This window comes from Martes martes (assembly GCF_963455335.1).
Source record: "Martes martes genome assembly, chromosome: X".
NCBI classification, from domain to species: domain Eukaryota; kingdom Metazoa; phylum Chordata; class Mammalia; order Carnivora; family Mustelidae; genus Martes; species Martes martes.
Genome location: NC_137897.1, coordinates 19,772,341 through 19,790,130, shown reverse-complemented (window position 1 = coordinate 19,790,130; position 17,790 = coordinate 19,772,341).

Genomic DNA, 17,790 nt, shown 5'->3' with positions numbered 1-17,790 from the left:
GTATCAGATGTGCAGGTCCCCCACTGTCCATTCATCTTAGGGAAGCCCGCAGAAATTTAACAAGGCCAGATGTCAATTCTGAGCCTGATTAGGGAAGCCCCAGCCTCCGCCTAAGTGTAATCAAAAGCCAGAATATAATAATACTATGATTTACCAAATCTTGCCTCCAACTCTCTCCCGTCAGCCCAGCATTAGTAACTGGAAGAAGCACCAGGACCTCCAGTAGTTGGGCTGCATGATGAGAACTAAGCCTGTGGTTCCAGCTAAATGACAGCAAACTATGAGCAGGATTCACCCCATTAACCATCACAGTTGTGGAAGCAATTACTATTCTCCCTGCGTAGGTGGGAAGGGGGGACAGCAGACATCTAAGCCAACCTTGCAGCTGACCTGCACTGACAGTCATGTGCAGATCGTAATTGATTTCCATAGAGGTTTGCAGACCATCTTCTTTTCTGGGAGACCAACTTACAAGGCATGCATCTTGAGAAAAATAACCCTTACCTTAAGGAAGTTTACCGGGTCAAAAACCAATCTAGGGACAAGACTTAGAGTTCCTCTTAAAAAAAAAAAAAAAAGGCAAAATGTATTTGGATAGAGTGAAAAACAGAAGACAACGCAGTAGATTTAATCCGTGATGCTCCTTCTTCACCGCTCCCTTATCCATGCCTTTTGCCCAGTGACTGTGCAGTTCCTCCCGTGAGAAGGTGGAGAATATACCCCAGCTACTTCATTCTTAGTTCAGGCATTTGATTTGTTTTGACATTAGGGTGTTTGCAGAGGTGACAGAAGCAGACACTGGGAAAAGTACTTGGGAAGTAAGTTTGCTCCTGAACTTTTGCATTGCCAAGAGAAAGATGCTGGGGCAGAAAATTTTTCCCTCTTCCCTTCCACGTTACACTGAGATGAGACAGATTAAAAGGAGAAAAACAAACTTAATCACGTATGTATGGGACTCTACAAAGAACTGAGACTTCTGGGCAGTAAGGCAACTGAGGCTTATATACCGTCCTGAGCTAATGAAAGGGGGACAGAAGTCTGGGAAGAGAGTTCAAGGGAAGATGACAAGAACAGACATTTGATCAACTGTTGTTTGTCATGCCACGCAGATAAGCCTTTCCGGTACAGCACATTCTGGGTGGCCTGCCCTGAACCCCCTCGAGATCATGGCCAGCTATTCCACTGGCCCAAGGCAAAGAACTATAGACATGTGGATCAGAGCACCATCAGCCAAACTCCATCCGAACTGGCCAAGTCCCAGCCTTGGCCAGAGACACAGCAGAACCGCTCAGCTGATCTCAGCCCAGATGAGCCAACCTTTGATCTGAACCACAGACTCAAAGGGAAATATATGATTTTTGTTTTAAGCACTAAGTTCTGGAGTGACAGTAATAACTAAGTAATACAATGTTCACAACTATCTTGAGGAAGTATTTTCACTTTGAGAATAATAAAACAGATGTAAGAGAGGACACTGAAGGCTAAAGGAAACTTATAGCAATGACATCAATGCATATAAACGAAGAATACCCCAAAAGCAATTAGAGCATCTGAAATGCCCAAAATAGGTCGGCACTACTAATTAGGGGAAAATGAGAACTCTCAAAAGCCTACCCATGATCATAAGTACCTTTATGTTAGTAATGTGCCAAGGAAGCAGCTGTCATTTTTTTAAGTATTTTTTTAAGCTATCAAGGTTTTTTCATAAAATATTATTTCCTTATCTTCCATACAGATGTATAATGATAATAATAGTATTAAGATCATTTATAAGCTAAAGAAAGCAGAAGGCCAAATATGCTGTTTCCGTATCTCCATAATTTCCATAAAATTCATGACAGAATTCCATCAAGTTGATAGCACATTATATTATACTAGTTGGTAAGCATTTTCATAAGGCAAAAGAAACAAAATCTAATCAAAGAACCCACTTTGCCACAAAATTGGTTTATTAATCAGGACACCATTATCTCAAGAATTCAACAATTTGCGGGCGCCTGGGTGGCTCAGTGGGTTAAGCATCCGTCTTGGCTCAGGTCATGATCTCAGGGTCCTGGGATCAAGCTCTGCTTTGGGCTCCCTGCTCAACAGCAGGTCTGCTTCTCCCTCTGCCTCTGTCCCCCCTCCACTCATGCTCACTCTCTCAAATAAATAAATAAAATCTTAAAAAAAAGGAACTCAATAATTTGTAGGCCCGATACAGACCTTTAAAGATTCTTCCTTTGTTTATCAGTGTAACTCTCTACTCTTTCTGGTGATGGGTTCAGAACAGGCTGCCCCAGAATGGACCACTTTGGTATGTGGATTATTTTGATCTGAAGACAATGAAGGACCACCGGACTAACAAAGAGTTTTTTACCTCTCCCTCAGTTGCTTAAAGGAATTGAGATAGGGGGCCTGTACCAGGAAGAGAGCTATTACCACAGATAATTTTTTTTAAGATTTTATTTACTTATTTGACAGAGAGAGAGATCACAAGTAGGCAGAGAGACAGGCAGAGAGAGAGAGGGGGAAGCAGGCTCCCCGCTGAGCAGAGAGCCCGATGCGGGGCTTGATCCCAGGACCCTGAGATCATGACCCGAGCCGAAGGCAGAGGCTTAACCCACTGAGCCACCCAGGTGCCCCACCACAGATAATTTTTTCTGTCAGAAAGATGTACTTGCAGAGCATGGCAAACATTTGTTTGTAAATATTTGCTCTTCCATCTTCCTATGAATTGTCTTCTTCCTATTTGAAGTCCCAAACCCCTAGCCCTTCTCCTTAGCTCATTATGGCATAAAAGCCTCAGGTGCCTGGCTGTTGGGGAGCCTCCCATCTTTGTGGTTCCCATTCCTATGAACTAGTTTTTTTTTCCCCCCTCCTGTTCATCTGTTTTATGTAAATTTAACTGTAAGACCAAAGACCCCGGAAGGAAAAAAGAAGGACTGTTTTTTTTCCCATGCTGAGCAAAGCCTCTAATTTTACTACTTCTCTTCCCATTGTAGGGATCAAGGGTGGGCCATCCCAAGACGGGCCACTTCCGCATGCACATTAGCATTAAAAACCAAACAAAACCCAGCAGATTTAGGGAAAGCTCTTTACCATCCCTCAACTACTAGTTTATACTAGGAAGATAAAAAGCATGTATGTGTTCATTCATTCATTTGACACACACACACAGAGAGAGAGAGAGAGAGAGAGAGAGAGAGAGAGAGAATACATGTATACACCAACAGGGGAAAGAGCAGAGGGGGAGGGATAAGCAGACTCTGTGCTGAGCACAGAGCCAGATGCAGGGCTCGATCCCAGGACTTTGAAAAGGAAGATAGCTATCAAAACAGATTCCTCTTGTGGTACCTGGTGGCTCAGTCAGTGGAGTGTCCAATCTTGGTTCCTGCTCAGGTCATAATCTCCGGGTCTTGGGATCGAGCCCCAGGTAGAGCCCTGCATGGAGCTCCACATGGGGTTCTGACCTCAGCGGGGAGTCTCCTTCTTCCTCTCCATCTGCCCCTACCCTCACTCATGCTCTCTCCAAAATAAATAATTTAATTAAATCTGAAAAAAACAAAACAGAAAGGATTCCTCTTTACCCAAGGATTCCTCTTTACCCAAGAACCTTACCTACAGAATAGGTCAACCTTTGTTTTCCAACCATCTCTTCTCACCTTCCTGCTAAAGGTGTTTCTCCCTTCTATACCTGTAGACCCCTACCCCTCTCCTGAGCTCATGTAAGCCTCATGTGACCTCACTGTCTTTGGAACGCCATGACTCTGTGGATTCCCCAAACATATACAACTAAATTTGATGTTCTTTCTCCCTAACATCGCCATGGGATTCGAAGACTCCAGGCAGGTATCCAGAATCTGAACGCAACAGGTCAGATGCATCTATGTGAGCTCCATGTTAGAAACAAACTACAAAATCAAGACTCCCATCATCAAAGAGCAGCGAGTACACTGGTATCATTCAGACAGGGGAGTATTGGTAGGGTAGAAAAAACGGGGTGGTGGGGCAGGGGAGGCAGCGGGGGACGCAGCAGGGGAGTGGGGCATTTTTGGGCACCAAATAACCTGAAATTCCCTTTCCACTTCTGAAAAAAAAAAAAAATCAGCAAAATCTAAAATTTTCTAGTTACAGCTCTGAGCCAGTGGCTTTTCCCTTCTTCCTTCTCTTTTGTAAAATGTCCAAGCCTTCGATATTTAGATCCTCTTTAAATATTTGTGCATTTTGAGCATATTACTATTTACGGAAAGGCTATGGTTGTCACATAAATAAGGGAGAGGCCATAAAGCAAAACTGCCGGACCTCTTCTCATGGCTGCAGAGTCAGGGACAGGGAGGCAGAGCAAGTTGGAGAGTACTGGGGCAAGGGGACAGAGTTATACCAGACAACCCGGGATGCTGTGTACCGGAATGTCTCCTCCCTGTATGAAAAGCTCACTTTACAAACTTCTAAAAAGCCAAAGCTTTCAGGCTAATATTGCTTCAAGGCCCATCATTCTGCCAGAGGTGGCAGTACCTTCATCTGTCACTGTCAAGCAAGCAAATTTCTTTAAGGTCTGCTTATTGTCGTTCTGTTCTGCTGTCTCCGGACACACCAGCTTGCTAATATAACTAGTGTGCTGGAGCTCAACTTCAGGGACATCGAAAAGAGCTCATTACTCTGCACTGCCTGCTGTGTTAACCGTCCCGGCAAGAGTGATGTGGCTTCGGTAAAACGATTTGATAGGGCGCAGTCTGTCCAAATGTTTCTGTAGCCTTTGCGGTGATGCCTACAGGAGAGGACACTGATGAGCAGCTATCTGTTTCTCTGACACTGAACACTGAATTTGAAAGACTAATTCCTAATATATGAACCACTTGATCCTTCTTCCTAAGAGAGGACCCAGAGCAGTCTCCGTGCACAGAGAGAACTGCAGTATGAGCGCCGAAGACTTCCCTCCAGAAGCATCCACTGAGACTTCCCTCATGCTGGGGTCAAAGGGCCTCTGCAGAAAATCCTGCTTGAGGTTGTCAGGGTTCTTCACCTGCATCTAATTTAAGGGATTCTGGATTACATAAGAAACAAGTGTAGTGTGGGGGAGCAAAATTTGTCACCCCAAAATATCTCTCTTTGGCAGAAGTATTCTTTTAGGCAGATTATTTGTAATAAACAGCAGACACCAGCGAAGCTCTAAAAACCAAGCCACATCGACCCTTTGGTAAGATACCTGTACTTTTATAAGGGAAATCTCCATTTCTAAGGGGGTCTCTCTGTCTGTAACTGGAAGAAAAAGAGGACCAAATCTCCACAAACTCATCAGTGGGGAGGCAAGAACTTATACCTAATAGACTTACCCTTGCTTGCCCTGCTTTTTTTCTCATAAATGACTCCCCACCCCCAACATCTTTAGCTAAAGAGGGTCTCTAAGGTGGTGGCTTGGGCCACTTCCAAGACCTACTGAGTTCTTCTGAGTCTCCCATGCATGTAAGAGATATACATGTTATTAAACTTTTGTTCGTTTTTTTTTTTCCTGTTGATCTGTCTTATGTCAATTTAATTATTAGACCAGCCAAAGAACCTAGAAGGGAAAAAGGGATAACTTACCCACCTCTTACAGTAGCAAAAAGCTTAAGGATCTGAAGGGACTCAGGACAGGCTCCCGCAAAATGTGCCACTTTGGCATGTGGATTTATTTTGATTTGATCTGAGAGCCTGTGGGCACAAGAGAAATTTTTGTCCCTCCCTTAAGCATGTAGAAGAATCTAAACTGGGGATCTTTCCCAGAATAAGAATTATTAGCGGAAGTAAGTTTTACCAAGTGACCCATGTATATGGCAGGGCAAACATCTAATCTCCAAACCTTTGCTCTTCTTATGGCCCATGAAGTGCATTCCTTTCCTCTGAAGTCCCAGGCCCCTACCCCCTTCTCCTTAGTTCAGAATGACATAGACACTTCACTTTGCTTGACTCTGGGATTTCCATGTCTATGTACATTCCCTGTACATACGCCTATTGAATTTGATTTTCTCTTGTTAATGCATCTCAGGTCAATTTGGTTCTTACTCTAGCTGGAAGTACCTCTGAGGGGACACGAATTCTTGCTCCCTGACAGCACCAAGCTCTTCCTCTCATGCCTATTTTTCCTGGTGATGTTCAATCCTCCAGCTCTTTTTTTTTTTTTAAGATTTTATTTATTTACTTGACAGAGATCACAAGCAGGCAGAGAGGAGGAAAACAGGCTCCACGCTGAGCAGAGAGCCCGATGAGGGGGCTCGATCCCATTTCCCTGGGATCACGACCTGAGCCAAGGTAGAGTCTTTAACCCACTGAGCCACTGGGGCACCCCTCCGGCTCTTGTTTCAGTTTGACAGTTTTTCACAACAAAACAGAAGCCGGACAAGATTTTCGTGTCATTTCCCCGAAAGGCTATGGGTAAAATGATACTTAACTCTGACACATGATATAAGACCGTGCAGTTCAACGATGACAGAAGCCAATATTTACAATGTTATTTAGAAATGATAGGAGAGTTCGTTATAAAACCTTCCAAAAAAAAGTAACTCTCTTCCAAGGGTTCTTGCTACAGGATCAGCTTACAGCTGGAAACTGCCTTACAACAAAGACATTCAGGGCTTGGGTAATGGCAGCAAAATATTCAAAACTTCCCCTGCATCAAACAGAAAACCAGAGCCCCACAATGGAACCAGTCTGGCCAGGTTACCACGGGTCTTCATACTCAAGCTAAATGCACTTTCAACCTCCCACAGAAGTGGTGGTAGTCTTAAAGTCAGGCCCAAGTCATCCTGGCCAGTGAAATAATCTGTCACCTGGGCCCTCTCCACAGTCCCTGCCCCCTCACAAAAGCAAGCCCAGGAAACCTGCATGTTAAGACCCTTTGCTTTTTCCCTGAGCCAAAGTGGTCTTGCCTGAAATAATCCTTTCTTTTCTTTTGCTAATAACATTTTGCCCTACTCTCCTTCCTATAAAAATGTTCCATTCTGGGGGGAAAAAAAAAAAAAAGAGCAAGAGCACGTGAGATGCTTTCTACATAGGAAAAAAAAAAAAAAACTTCCATTGTGTACAAAATGGAACACATTTTGTGTTCCAAAATGTGTTGGAACTCCCTTTTACTTGCTAGAAGGGGTGCCAATTTACCAATCACTTAATAAAGCCCATTAAATCTTCAAATTTACTTAACTGACTTTTTGTTCTTTAACTCCTGAAACCCTCCAAAGAGTCTATGCTGAGGCTTCCCTTGGGGAGGTGGGAACCATCCCTCAAGAATCAAGGTCAAATGAATAGTGTTAGGACACCAGAACTTCATAGGACTATTTTGTCACTCATGTGAGGATAAAAATAAGCCAGACTTGAGTTTTACAGGCATGTTTTAAATCATGTTTAAAATCACTCTAGTTTGGGGCACCTGGGTGGCTCAGTCGTTCGTTAAGCCTCTGCCTCCGGCTCATGTCAGGATCTCAGGGTCCTGGGATTGAACCCCGCATCAGGCTCCCTGCTCACCGGGAAGGCCACTTCTCCCTCTCCCACTCCCCCTGCTTGTGTTCCCTCTTTTGCTGTCTATCTCTCCCTCTCAAATAAATAAAATCTTAAAAAATAAATTACTCTAGTTTAAGTTAAGCCTATTGTTTTCTTTTGCTTACTACTAATTTCTTCATTTACACTGTAATATGCTTACTCTCGCCCACATAAATCACCCTGAGAAGAGACCTTTGCTTCATTTTTATTCTGACTTCTGCAGTATGCCTTTGTTCAATCTTCCCTTGAAATTTCCCCACCCTTGGTTTTCTTAGTGTTTTCCTGTTCTTCTCTACGCACCTCCTTTGTGCCCTTGGCTTTCTTTCCCTACCCCTAGGGCCAGACATTGTCCCTCTCCAAAGCCTCTAGACCAGAGGTTCAAACATGGCTGCCCATTAAAATCACCATTAAAGTCATCTGGTGAGATTTTAAGATTCTGAAGCCCCCGGCACACCCCAGATCAGTAAAAATCAGAATCCAAGGTGGGACACAGGCATTGAAATTTGTTCCTTTTTTGTTGTTGTTGTTAAGTTATAGCTTACATACCATGAAATGTACAAATCTTTCATATCATTTATTTGGTAAATGTATATACCTGTGTAACTCAACTCCTTACCACAATATAGAATGTTTCTGGCACCCTATAAAATTCTCTTAAGTTCCCATACAATCAGTTGTCACCCCACCCCCTCTGAAAAGTAACCAGTGTTTTTTATTTTTACCACCAAGAATTAATTTTGCCTATTCTAGAACTTCATACGAATAGAATCACATAATACACACCTTCTTGTCTGGCTTCCCTCACTTAACAATGTTCTCATAAAGCATATACTAGCAGTTTGTTTCTCTTATTACTGAGTGGTAATCCTTTCTATGAGTATCACTTCATTTTTTAAAAGTCTTTATTCTTTTTGTTTTTTTTTATTTCTTTCCAGCGTAACAGAATTCATTGTTTTTGCACCACACCCAGTGCTCCATGCAGTATGTGCCCTCCATAATACCCACCACCTGGTTCCCCCAACCTCCCACCCCCTGCCCCTTCAAAACCCTCAGGTTGTTTTTCAGAGTCCGTAGTCTCTCATGGTTCACCTCCCCTTCCAATTTCCCTCAACTCCCTTCTCCTCTCCATCTCCCCTTGTCCTCCATGTTATTTGTTATGCTCCACAAATAAGTGAAACCATATAATAATTGACTCTCTCTGCTTGACTTGTTTCACTCAGCATAATCTCTTCCAGTCCCGTCCATGTTGATACAAAAGTTGGGTATTCGTCCTTTCTGATGGAGGCATAATTCTACTGCTGGACTTCTGAGTTGTTTTCAGCTTGGGGTTATAAATAAGGATTGTGGGGGAGAAAACTGCTCTCTACCCTTTGGTGTTCTTGGTTGATAACCACCCTCTAATAAAAAAAAAAAACAAACTAACAGGTGAAAAATGAAAGTAAGTTTAATAATGTATCTGCCCGGCATATAGGCAGCACTTCTTTATCTATAATATCTATATCCCAAGCTCCCGCATGAGGCCAGTGATGATGGTCTAAGAACCACACTTCTAGTAATAAGGGTATGGAGGCAATTCCTTTATTAGGTAAGAAACTGGAATAAAACTGAGTCCTTCCTAAACTATGATCTCAAATTTCAATGACAGTCACATCCTCCCAGCCTGATACATCCCATGGGCTGCAATCTCTGACCATTTCTATTTATATGCCTAGACATTATATCAATGCCACAACCATAAAATTATATTCCCAAACGGCTGTCTATCCAAATCTGTTTACACTTAACATCAACCTTGAAACCATGCTCATTAGAGCTATCATCTTACTTATCACAGAGACACCTGTGAAGAGAATTTCTCCTTTCTCCCCCATAACCAATCATCACCAAGATTTTTCAAGTCTCATTTCATACAGCCCACATTTACTGCACACTCACCCATCTGTGAAAGGTACAAGAGGATCCCAAGACTGGGAAATTCCTAGGACAGGGCCCCAGGCTTTAATGAGGGGAACAGATGCAAACAACTATATAATACAAGAAAGAGACACCAAAAGCCCCTTCTCTATGGTTGGTCTTCACTCCAACTGCTCCCCAGGGCAAGCCAGGCTGGTGTGTCCACCACTCTAAGAGCCTCTTTGTAAGGAGAGAACGTTATCATATTTGCACAGTCTGACTTCATGAACACTGTTTGGGCTTGCCTTTCCTGAGAAGCACTTTTATCCTATTTTTTTCTCTGCTCAAAAGGCATTTTCTGAAGTATTTTTCCATCCTAATGCTAACCCTTTCCAATGTAAATCCCCCCAACTAATCGTCAGGCTTCATCATCTGTTACCAGCCTGCAGGTAATACCAAACTTCTTGCTACAGAACGAATGAAACTTACCCATTCAGTAAGGCTTTCCCTGACCAGTAACAACCCTTCTACCCCCACCCCTGCGATCCCTCACTCTTCTGGAATCCTCGAGGGCCATCAAGTAAATATAAAAAGTAATGTCTTAATCCATTTAGGCTGCTATAACAAAATTTCACAGACTGGATAGCTGATAAGCAACAGAAATTTCTTTCTCACAGTTCTGGGGACTACAAGCCTGAGATCAGGGTATCAGCATGTTAGGATGAGGGCCTGTTTCCGGGTGGCAGACTTCTGGTTGTCCCCTCACATGGTAGAAGGTAGTAAGAGAGCTCACTGGGGCCTCTTTTAGAAGGGCATTAATCTTACCTTGGGGGTTAGGTTTCAACATGGAAATTCCGGTAGACTCTTCCGGACCGTAGCAAGTAATTTAGTGTTTAATTACCTAATGATCCTGTTCTTTTTCTTAATTGTCACAGGTGCTCATTTTTCTGACACAATTAAAAGGATACATGCAGATAGGGTCCTTATCCCAGTTCATCCATCATATACCACAGAACACCTTATCAGTATTTACTGAGGAAGAGTGGAGACCGAGGAAAAAGGCAACGAATATTAAAGTTTTCCTATTTATTTCCTATTTATGCCTAGACATTATATCATTTATATATATTTATCCAATACCTTGGGATTTGCCTCAGAGAGAACAATTTATTTAACAGTTACAACCACTCCAGGATGCACAATTATTTTTTTTAAAAGATTTTATTTATTTGACAGGCAGAGATCACAAGTAGGCAGAGAGGCAGGCCGAGAGAGACAGAGAAAAAAACAGGCTCCCTGCTGAGCAGAGAGCCTGATGTAGGGCTTGATCCCAGGACTCTGGGATCATGACCCGAGCTTAAGGCAGAGGCTTTAACCCACTGAGCCACCCAGGCGCCCCCAGGATGCACAATTATTAAACTGACCCACGGTAATGACTCTCAAAGAATGGTTGCTAGACCAGCAGCACTGACAACAACTGGGAACTTATTAGAAATGCAGATTTGGGGGTGCCTAGGTGGCTCAGGGGGTTGGGCCTCTGCCTTCAGATCAGGACATGATCTCAGGATCCTGGGATGGAGGCCCGCATTGGGCTCTCTGCTCAGCAGGGAGCCTGCTTCCCCCCCCCCTGCCTGCCTCTCTGCCTCCTTGTGATCTCTCTCTGTCAAATAAATAAATAAATGAATAAAATCTTTAAAAAAAAAAAAGAAATGCAGATTTGGGGACCCATCTTAGACCTAATGGATCAGAAACTCTGGGAAGTGAGCTCTGCAATCTGTTTTAACAAGCCCCTGGCGGATTCTCATATGCACTAAATTTTGACATCACTAAATTAGAGTTTGAATAAATTAACCAAATAAAGAACTTGTTAGTAAGAGAGTTGGTCAATCTGAGACCAAAAGCCATTCTCTTAATATGACATCATAGTGTTTCCTTGATCTATTAATAGGCCCTTCTGCTTAATATCTAAAGTGGTAGACCTAAAGTAAATAAAAATATTTTTCATTTTAAGATCTTAGAATAAAATTTTCATTAAAAAAGTGATTTTTAAGAGAATTTAGACCTTTCCCCCAAATGACTATAACTGTATAAATTATTATGAAAAGTTCACATTGCCTCAGTTGACATAAATTTGAATTTCCAGGCCAGAAGTACCCAATGACTAAGAAAATTGGAATCAAGTCTCTATTCAAAACCTCGTGTCAGGGGCGCCTGGGTGGCTCAGTGGGTTAAAGCCTCTGCCTTCAGCTCGGGTCATGATCCCAGCGTCCTGGGATCGAGCCCCGCATCGGGCTCTCTGCTCAGCGGGGAGCCTGCTTCCCTTCCTCTCTCTCTGCCTGCCTCTCTGCCTACTTGTGATCTCTGTCTGTTAAATAAATAAATAAAATCTTTAAAAAAAAAAAAAAAAAAAAACCTTGTGTCAGGGCGCCTGGGTGGCTCAGTTGGTTAAGCGTCTGGTTAAGCGTCTGCCTTCGGCTCAGGTCATGATCCCAGGGTCCTGGGATCGAGTCCGGCATTGGGTTCCCTGCTTAGCAGGGAGCCTGTTTCCCCCTCCCTCTCTGCCTGCCTCTCTGCCTACTTGTGATCTCTTTCTCTGTGTCAAATAAATAAATAAAGTCTTAAAAAAAAAAAAAAACCTTGTGTCTTACAGGTTGCATACATAAAATAGCATCAAAATAATCTAATACTAGCATTCAAAAATCATAAACACTAAACAGGACTCTATTTCCATTTTAGTCAAATATTCCACAGGGCAAATGGTAAATACCGCCTTAGCTTTCGATGGGCACACAAATCTCACTTACCTTAATCATGAGATGAAGGAAGACAGTCTATATCCACTCATCAAATTCTGTAGCCTTCCCATTCTACCAGAGTAAAGAGACACTATAGTCCCAAAGGCCTCTTCAAAGAGCTCACCAGAAAAATCTAACTCACAAGCCAGGACTCAGAAATCATCTTTCTGATACATGCAAGCAGATGAGGGAGGCAGGGTGACAACAGTCATTTTCAAACTTGAAAAAAAGTCATTGCTTATTTTGGAGCAATAAGATCAGGCTGGTATTTTATTAGAATCAAAAAAAGATAATATAACAAAAAGGCCCTTTTTTTTTCATTTATAGGAACTGTTCTATAAACTTCTGTGTTTACATGTGAAAAAAATGTATGACTGCATGCCATATAAGTTGCTGCTATTAAAAATCATTTTTAGATCACATCAGTACTGTCAGTCATACTACAAGGACCATTCACGCTAAGGAAGACTTTACTGTATTAGCCACTGTAGACGAGACTTCTGAATTTGCTGCCTCTTAACAATCCAGCTGAATACCGTAATGGAAACAAAGATTGCCAGAGATGGAGGGGACCTTAGAGCTAATTTAGTCAAACTCCCTTATTCTGCAGGTGACGAATTTGAAGCCCTGAGAATGAAGGTGACTTCTTCCCGGACATCATCAACAGCAGCAGGATTCCTCACCTTGACCTAGTCCGGCTTAACTTTACCAGGCACTCTATTCAGGGCAAGTACTGACTGACTTCCCTGGTTCAGGAGTTTTAAAAGGAATTTATTCATCTGAGCAAAGTAAGCTCAGATAACATTTCTGTTTGACTCACTCCTTCAGTGGTGAAGAGAAGCATATGCCGAAGGTGGCAGAGTATTACCTAGTCCGTAAGCTTCTCCAAAGGGAAAAGAACTTTCACTTTCCTCCACAACGATAAGAAAGAAAGAAATCCACTGAGCTGCTTCCTCCATTCTCTCTCAGTCATGCCTCCCAAGAGAGGGAAGAAAAGGTTCTTCCCAAAGTAACAGGACTGAGAGAAGCATGTGGGCTTGGGTCCTTACGGGCTTGCTTCTTTCAAAAGTTCCTGTGGTCACAGGACACACATAAATACATCTTTTTTTTTAATTTTTTTTGCAATTTAAGCAGATATTTTTACTTCCATTCACCTGACTCTATAACCTATCTTTCAGTTTGAAAAGAAGCTGATAACTCCCACACACCTCAAAAGGAATGATTTTTCACTCCCTGAAAAGTCAGCTATAACAACTACTACTACAATAAAACTCGGTTCCAATTATATATATATATATTTTATGTGTATATATACACATTTAAAAAAAACTTGAGGCATGAAAGAAAAAACTTAAGAGCATTTAGATGGTCATAAGGGAGACTATCTTCATAGCATCAGTGTAAGGCAGTATTTTTGTGAATAAATCTGTAAGTTCACAAACAGTATTAAACAAGAAATACCAACTGATTAAATTGGTTTCCATTAAAACTAAGAACTTCTGTTCATCAAAAGATACCAGGAAAAGGTGGAAAAGATAATCCCCAAGTGTCATGATTAGCAAAGGACTAATATGCAGAATATATACAGAAAGAGAAGTTTCATGAGTTAAAAAAAAAAAAAAAAAAGTATGGGGCTCCTGGGTGGCTCAGTGGGTTAAGGCCTCTGCCTTCGGCTCGGGTCATGACCTCAGGGTCTTGGGATCGAGCCCCACATTAGGCTCTCTGCTCAGCGGGGAGCCTGCTTCCCCCTCTCTCTCTCTGCCTGCCTCTACTTGCCTCTGTCTCTCTGCCTGCCTCTACTTGCAGTCTGTCTGTCAAATAAATAAAATCTTTTTAAAAAAAGTAAAATGACCTGAAGACATAGGTACTTTATAAAATGAAAAATCCAAATGGCAAACGACTATAAGAAAAGATGCTCAGCTTTGTTACTAACTAGAAAAAAAAAATTAAAACCAGTAAGATGCTACTAAATCCTTAGCAGATCAGCAAAATTCAGAAATCTAGTATTATCAAGAGTTGGGAAGGAAATGCAGCAATGCAAACTCCCATTCACTAGCAGAGTGCATAAATTTTACAGTACAACCACACCGAGGGATGCCTGGGTGGCTCAGTCAGTTGATCGTCCGTCCGACTCTTGGTTTCATTCTGGTTTCATTCTTGGTTTCATTCTCTCATGGGTTGTGAGACTGAGCCCCATGATGGGGCTCTGAGCTCAGCAGGCAGTCTGCTTGAAGATTCTCTCCCTCTGCCCCTCCCCACACTCGTACTCTTTCTCCCTGAAATATATTAATACATCTTAAAAAAATAATAAAGTACAATCACATTGAAAAGTGGTTCATCATTACCTAGTAAACTTAGGGATGTGTCTTGTGGAAAACATGACCACAAATTCTACCTGTTTCTGTTGGCAAGCCCCCTTTTTAATGTGACTTGGCTGCTCCTTTCATCACTAGATAAACATATTTCTCTATACTCTTTATCCAAGATGACCTTAGGACATGCTTTAACTAGTAGAGGGAAGTGAATGTGATGGTGTGAGAATATTGAGTCCATACCTCAAGAAGCCCAGAAGCTTCCACTCTTGCCCCCTCTGCTGTCATGAGAGTGCTAAGTAAAGAAACCAGGATAGTCCTTGAAGAAGAGACACCACATGCAGGAAGGGTCTGGTCATCAGCCAGTACCAACTGTCAAACATATGAATGAGGCAATCTCGGGGCCATCCCATTTTTTTTTTTTATGTAAGTAGTCTCCACAGTCAACGTGTGGCTTGATCTCAGCACCCTGAGATCAAGAGTCACATGCTCTATGGACTGAGCCCGCCAGGTGTCCCCAGGGCCATCCCATTTTAGTTGAGCTGTCAGGTGACTACAGCCACATAAATGAGCCCAGTATAGAGACCAGCAAAAGAACACCCTACTTACTTGAACCCTACCCAAACTGCTGACCCACAAAATTGAAGAACAAATAAAACAGTGGTTTAAGTTGCTGTGTTTATGGTGGCTTGAAACATAACTGGTTCAACGTCTCTATCCTTTTACTCAGAAAATCCACTCCTAGTTTTGTATCCTAAGAAAACTCCCAAGAGAAACACAAAGGCCCCCAGAAGATACGAGAACATTCAGAGAGGCACTGTTCAAAATAGTCCCAAACTGCAAAAAATGTGAATGTTCATAATAATAGATCAACATATTATGCTATATTCCTAAATTATACAAGTCCAGGCTTTATAATTAGCCTTGACCTGTACAAATGTTTTATATACTCTCCTATATGTCTATTTCATAATTTTCCCAAATGAAAACAGTCTTCTTTATATCTGGTGAAAGATGTGTGCAACTTTTCAGGAGCAACTAATATAGCAGAAACACAGATGTCCAAATATCACCAATGCCTTGGGATGGCTCATAAATTAACTTTAGCAAAGACAGATGAGGCTGATTTGCCAGGAAGGGAAAACGTTCTGATTTAACAGCATTTGTCATGTACCTTGACATCAAGCCAAGTAAAGCATCCCCCAGGTTTTTGACCTCTTGCACAATTCTTTACATCATTAATATACCTGGTGGCAGGGATGAGAGTCAGTTTGGCTTGCAAAGCAAATGCTCAAAGGCAGAGGCGCCTGGGTGGCTCAGTGGGTTAAAGCCTCTGCCTTCTGCTCAGGTCATGATCCCAGGGTCCTCCAGGGTCCTGGGATCGAGCCCCACATCGGGCTCTCTGCTCCACAGGGAGCCTGCTTCCTCCTCTCTCTCTGCCTGCCTCTCTGCCTACTTGTGATCTCTGTCAAATAAATAAATATATTTTTTTAAATGCTCAAAGGCAGAGCAGAATAGCCAATCTTGACCCTCCCCGCAGGTGAGAACAAAAGGCAAAAATGAGATCCAGTACACCTTCGCCACCCCCCAAGAATCTAAAGGAACTAGTCCTTTGACAACTATGAAATCGACACAGAATGGATTAGAGTACATATCTTCAAAGTCACTATGGCAGATTGGATCATTGTTCCCAATTCTTCCTTCCTCCCTCTCTTAGAGAGTTTACATCTATGCTCTTTTCAGTTTAATTCTTCATTCAGGAAGAGTGTAATTCCCCACCATATTGATGCTGGGTTTGGCCCTGTGGCTTTATTCAGTTGACAGAGTATGAGGGAAGTGACAGAGTGATTAGCTCCAAGGTGAGGCCTTAAGAAATGTCACATATTTCTGCTTCCCTTTTTGTGCTCCTGTGATTTGTCATTAGAAGAAGATACTCCAGGCAGCCATGGCCTGTGCAGACAGGGGGAACAGAGATGAAACTGACCAGAAGCCCACTGTCTATCCTGGCACGGCTAAGTTCAGCCTGGATCAGCTGAATCATGGCTGACCTACAGACCCTGGAGCTTGAAAATAAATGTTTGATGCTGTCATCACTGAGAGTCTCAAGTTGTAGGTTTTGCAGTAAAAATGATCTAATACAGCCATCTTAAGGAAACAATCCCAGGTCAATGTCTATTAGAATGGGAGTAGTCAGCCACAGAAACAAAAAAGAGAAAGTCTGGAAGGCAAATATATTTCCTCAAGATCCACTGAGAAGTGGGGTAAACCACAGCCAAGGACTCGAGATCTCCAATCTATGTGTGCAGGCATTCATTTACCAGAGAAGTTGTCATAAACATTAAACGTTCCTATTATATAAGCAACTCTGTCTGATTCCATACTTCCCAAAGAACCCCGTGATCATAATTTGGCTTCATGTGTACCTTGCCTACAGTGACAGAATACATCCATTATTGGAATAATTAAACAATCTGACATATGAAAATAAGGATGTTCAGAGCCTTTAACAGAGTGAAGCTCAATAAACTTTAGTCTCTTTATTTTCTCCCCAAAGCCCTTGACAGAGCTCTCAGATGAAGGCAGTGTTTCCCACTGTCCACAGCAGTAACTAGTTCTTGCTGAGACTTGACACTTAAGATTCTATCCTTCTCCACATGAGCCCTGATTTGAACAAAGACAGGTCAAATGACTTTCTTAGAATCCCATCTTTCATATGCTTTGCCCCTAAGAAAGAAGACTTTCACGAAGAAACATGGACATACTTCCAGTACCTGTAACTCCACGTTTTAATGTGAATTACCGGAAATAGATACAGCTATGAAAGCGAAGCCACAGTTAGCCAAGTGCCTGATGAGATGCTCTCTCCCTATTTAATGAAATGATTCCATTAAGCCTAGGTCTCCATTCTCAAAGAACGTCAACAATCTACTTAAGGCCAAAGCCTTTTCACACTCATTTTTCGTCAAAATAAATGGGTTGTGAAAAGTAATAAAGACAGTACAAATTCTCTCATTCCGAAACATCCCACAGTTTAGGTAATAGTGTTGGGATCTTATGGTGCCCAAGTCAAGATACACAAATTGATACATAAAGCATCAAATGAGAGTTTCAAACCTTAGTTTTATTTATACAATTGGTGGTTTTTACTGACAGTATATTGGGTTACTCCTCATTATTAGTCAAATCTGGAAGAGGGCAAAGATTTCCATTTTGCATGTACAGAATCTACAACCCAGGGGAACCAGATGAATCCATGTCTCAGGACTGCCATGATGTCATACCTCAAATCCAGAACT